Below are 5,939 nucleotides of genomic sequence, written 5' to 3'. Positions count from 1 at the left end.
GAAAAGCAATCTTAGACTACTTCAACGACTCAAGGTAATTGAACCAGAAAGAATTCAATTTGAGGAGAAGTACAAATTGGAGCTTGAACGTGTCAAAAACCTTTCTAAACAACTTGACAATGCGAAAAATAAAATGAAGGCTGATGAAATTGAACTAGAGCGATTGCATAAAGAAGTTACATTTCTAAAAGGGAAGAACAAACTGGACGAGATACTAAAAGCTCAGATCTTTGGAAAAGACAAGTATGGTGTTGGATACACTGGTAATTCAAATAATAATAAAACTGTTTTTGTTTCTGCAGGTATACAAAAGGAAGAATACCTGAAGCCATCAACCGCATTTACAAAGAAATCCTGGATGAATGCTTCTAAACTGAAGTTGAATGACTCTTTGACAGCACTGACATGCTATCATTGCGGCATTCTAGGGCATATTCGACCTCATTGCAAATTTTTGCAAAAACCTAGAAATGCTTTCATTTATGGGATGAAAACAAAGGCCATATGGGTCAAGAAAAGTGATTTAAGATGTTATGTTGTGCATACAGCCTAGAAAGCTTTAAATTCTGATTTGTGGTATTTAGACAGTGGCTGTTCAAGACATATGTTGGGTGACAAGTTGTTATTTTCTAATCTTGAAAAACATGAAGGGGGAGTTGTGACATTCGGAGATAGTAATTCATCAAAGGTAATAGGTAAAGGAAAGGTAAGTATTCCAGGGATTCTTAGTCTCGATAACACTAACCACACTCTACTCTTCACCCACTAGCAAGACCTCTAAGGAAGTCTTTTGCTCCACTCGTTCACCTGGGTTTTTGGAAAGGAGAAAATAAAGAGAATCATGAGCTAAAGGCTTAGGTTTAGTGACCACACTCTACGCTGCCGCCTCCACTAACACGATGAGCCTTCTATCTCTCTCTCTCTCCCCCTCTCTCTCTCACTCTCTTCCCCTCTCTCTCTCACTCTCTCTCTCCCCCCTCTCTCTCTCACTCTCTCTCTCTCTTAGTCACTTGCTTGCACTCTTAAACTCGGGCTCGTTGGAGCCGAGCCACCGGCTAGCCACCAGCGGCCGGTGCCCTTCCCGCCGACGCCAAGTCCTCCTCCTCCATTTCTTCCTCTCTTCTTCTTCTTTTTCCTTCTTTCTTCTTTCTCTTTATTCTTTTTCTTTCTTCCTTCTTCCATTCTTTTTCTCTCTTAGCTCCTCCCTCAGCTTCTAGAGCAGTGTTGGGCTCGGCCCAGCACTATAGCAAGCAGTGCTGGGCCAAGCCTAGTACTGGTGACATTGTTTTATTATCTACTTTATTTTATATTTATTTATTTAGGTATTACTTCCTTAATTTATGTAGATAAATTATTTAGACATTAATTATTTTAATAATAATGTATATTCTTCAACATGATGATTATTAATTATAATTAATATAATTAATGATTAACCAGGTTATAAACTGGATTTATGTACTGATATTCATAATATATGCAATTTAAGTAATCTTAACAATTTATTATATACTATCGTGTGTAGAATAAGATACTAGTCTTATTAATTAATTAATTATTTTGCATAATTAAGTAAATACTATATAACTTCTAATTAATCAAAATAGACTAAGAAATATAAATTTATTATAAATAGATGTTACCTATACTTATATCCCATTTTTTTTTTGTGGGATTGGGTTGTTACAAGCATTTTATAATAATAGTATGTTATAATATTTGAATCGTACCTATGATGTGAATCTAGTTATGTACAAAATAAAAGAAGTTATTTTAAACAAAATAAACCTTTATATTCTACTTGAACTAATTCTAATTAGATAAATGACTAACTAATATTACTTGAATATTTTCAAATCCCGAACCCTCTTATGTGAGGCTCCGTGGACCTTGCTAGCGATGAGTGTCACTCGGTTGATCGGTGAATGTAAGGAATACGTGGTTTGCACCTTCTGATCAGTGTGAGTAGTCTTATCCCCTAGACGTCTTTCTCAAATATTATGTACATGCATGTTTTGGCCTCCAGCATTATTATATAATTTTATCTAGAGATGATTAGAGTCGAGCATATTTTATTATGCATTTGATTATGCTGATCTGGAATATGAGTACGTTGGTGATATATATAGAGATGATTGGAGATGATTCTGCTGTTATGATTGTATACCGAATTGATCTGTAGCATGAGTATGCATGTAATAGATTAGCATGAGTATGCATGTGTTGACGATACAGTTGGAGACTACATTGCATCATTTTCTCTTGATTCCTATTCCATCTAAATTCCTGTTATGCATTGACTTATTATCGTACTTGATATATGTATATGATCTGTCATTTAGAAGGAAAACATGAAATGTGATTGATAGGATAGTTGATAGAAAGTGTGAGAATACCCAAGTGGGTGCAAGGGTTAAGGCATGCCTGGAGATGATTGATAGCTCGACATAGTCGCGATCCTGCTGGCCCTACGTCTGAGGTTGTTAGCCTGTGTGCGCAGTAGACATTTGGACACATATAATTCGCCAGGGCATATGTGGCGAGTTATCCTCATGAGGTTTCTATCAACTATGTGGGTGCCCAGTCTGGATGGATGTTGATACCTTAGCAGGTGGCGGAGTATGGTTATATTTGAGATACTCTTGCGGGTGGCAGAGTATGCTTTGAGCCTTTGGACATGATGTTGAGATCGGGTACTGGGTGTTGACTATGCATAGTGGTCTAGTATGATGATATTATATCGAGATTTTCGTGATGATCGTGATGTTGAGAAATGCATATGATTTCATTATCATCTGATTACCTGATTATTGAGTGGTCAATATATATCATATATAGTTGCATTTGATGTCATAGCATCCTCATGGTCGGCATGCACCATGTGTCATATTTGAGAGAGAGAGAGTTATGATGATCGTATGACATGGTGACATATTTATTTAGTGTCGAGGATTATGTATTTTTATCAGTTATGACATGCTATCTATTTTTCACTTTTATATTATTGAGGATGCATTCATATACTCATTCATGACATGATACTCTTTCTGATTCGTATTATTCAGTACATGATTTACTCTCTGTTTGGCATCATTAATTCGGGGTAAGGTCTATTCACTGAGCCTTTTTCTCATCACTCTCTTTATTTCTTTTCTAATCCTCTCAGATATGTGGTACGTGATAGCGAGTTGAGATATCTTGAAAAAATATTTTAGAACGATGATGATGTGAGCTATAGATGCGAGACGGTATAGATGATAGTTTAACCAGATATTGAATTGTACCATTATTTGATATTTATACTCTTTTGTATTAGACGATGATTTGGATAATACATGTCGAATCATACTGTACTCTTGTATTAGTCGTTTTAGTTGTATCTTGGTGGTTTGTTGTGGCCTGTGTGGGTCCTGTCAGATTATGTAGTGGTCTAATGTATATTATTGTAGACTGGGATATTCATATGTTAATAGGTTTATTTGGTTAATAGTATGATTTATTTGGTGATGGATTATGTGATCATGGATATGTTAGCAGGTTTTATTTGATGATATTATGATTATATGTGCACAGGAGACTATCTATGCATGACGGGCCCTGCCCGACCTATCGCGTGCGCCGCACGTGCCGTGTGGGCGTGTGTGCATGCACGTGCCCGTGCGAGGCGGGGGCGTTACTAACCCACTCCTCCCCCTTCTTGCAATCTATCTTTCACCTTGCCCTAACCCCTTCCATCTCAACTTACTCACCGGTGTCACCCCATTAACGCCGATCCACTACCATCCATCAACACCTAGCATCTCGTGCCTACATCCATGGATTCATAGACGGACTCCGTGACGTTCGTCTACTTCTTGAACGATATCTCTCGATCCCACCGTCCGATTTTCCTAAAACGAGATTTGTTGGAAAGCTCTTTTCCAGTGCTACAACATATCAAAATTTTATGTCGATTTGACGGCTGCATCATCCGAGATCCATTTCCAAAGTTCCATGTCAAATCCTTCCAGATCTGAAAATGGGATAGATCGAACCTTAGCATAAAGGGGAGATCGTATCAAGAGTGGTATCGGAGTAGAGATCGTATCACTACCTCCTGACCTTCGATCATTGTTTTGTATGAAACTTTTGATGTACTCATCTGATTGACGCGATTAAAGTTGCGTTGGATTATTAACTCACAGAGGACCAATATATCAGAACCTTAGATCAATCCAACGGTTGGATCGATTCAAGTTATCTTCGCAATTTCTGTGCTGAGTTCTATCAAGATTATTAAATCAGATAGAAAATCATCTTCACCAAAGACGACCATAATAATTTCAACTAACATTCACATGTAAGCAAATGAATAAAATCAAATTCTAGGACTAGCATAATAAAAAGAAATGCAAAGTTTCAAGATATCAAATTATACTCCACTCGATTCCTTCCTTGATCTACTATAATTTTTGCCGCACTACTAGCCACCCTAGTAACTTGCAACTTCAAGTTACCCAATTGGTTTTGGATGACATCAAAACAGTCATGCATAAACCAGAACTCCCTATCCGGTTCATAAGCTTCATCATCAGATTGAGATGAAACTTCAACACTCATAGTCTTTGCTTTAGTAGTTGAGTTTGGAGGGAGACTACAACCTCTCTCTATTCTTCTTCTCTGGCTCCCTTTTTGTTCCTTTCCTTCTCCCTACACGTAGCTCATTTTCTCTCTTTCTTCTTCCCGCCGTGCTGGAGCGACGCAGGAACTGCCGACCCCATGATTCGAAGCACCGGAGCTCCCTCATTCACCAAGTAAGTATGATTTTATAATTAATTAATTAATTTTGAGTTTTTCCTCTAGTGTGCCCTCCTCTCAGTCTCGTTGTGATCCGGCCGACCAGTGGCCTTGTGCCTTGTTGTGCCGATCTAGTGAGCTTCCACTCATCCCATGGATGCCCTTGTTGGCTTCCTTCATTGTCCTCGTGGCTGAAGCCGCCAGGAAACCGAGGCGAGATAGATTCTCACCACCGGCCGCCTCTAGCAACGGGGCTTCCCCTTGGCTAGTTTTTGCTTGTTGAGGGGAGCGTGTCGATATGGTTAGTTGGGTTGCCGGTGGTCGGGTTCATCGACAGCTCCCTTCGCCCCCACTGATTGGGTTCTTACCTATCGGTGGGTGGTCGCTGTCTTCCCCACTAGTCAGGTAGGCACCATTGATATGGTTGGGATTGGACCTAGTTATCTCAAGCTGAGTTTCTTTTGTTTTCTTTCTAGAATGAATTTTTTTCTAATTGTCACGTTCGAACACTCCGTTCGAATGCTTGTATACGTTCACAAATACAAAGAATGTGTTTAGCGCATTCAATGTCGTGTTCGAATATGCTCAATCATGTTCGAACATGATCGACAAATTTGCACTATTTCTAGGGCTGTCTTTGGCTGTTTTGCTTATTAGGTTAGCCTCTAAATATGTAAAAGGCAACCTTATGATCATTATTTAATGAATTGAGCTTCTTCCCTAAATCTTTTTCTCTCATTCTCTCTCATTCTCTCCTACCATGGCTACGCTGCCTTTAATCTTCTCGACTGGCTAATCTTCTAGACCCGTAGGGAAGGCCCTCTTCTTCCTCTTCTTCTACTTTCCTTAACATCCAAATATTCCCCATTGAAACTATCCTTCACACCAACCGTGGGTGCCTTCCTCTACCGGCAGGGTGCCGGCCAGCCTATTGGCCATAGTTGTTGGCAGCTGTGATCACCAATAATCGTGTCTCGGGCTGCGTATAGTCGAGCTCGTGTTTTGGGTTGGGCCAGCTTGACTTCTGGGTCAGGCTAGGTGCAGCCTAGCCCGTGTGTTGAGTCGGGCTAGGTGCAACCCAACCTTAGTTTATGGTGTGGTTGGGCTGCATGCATACCAACCCAAATTTATAATGGGAGGGGCTATAGGTAGCCCAGCCCAAA

Source organism: Typha latifolia, chromosome 1 (assembly GCF_019914945.1).
Source record: "Typha latifolia isolate L0001 chromosome 1, TyphaL0001v2, whole genome shotgun sequence".
Lineage (NCBI taxonomy): Eukaryota > Viridiplantae > Streptophyta > Magnoliopsida > Poales > Typhaceae > Typha > Typha latifolia.
Note: the sequence above shows the minus strand (reverse complement) of the source record.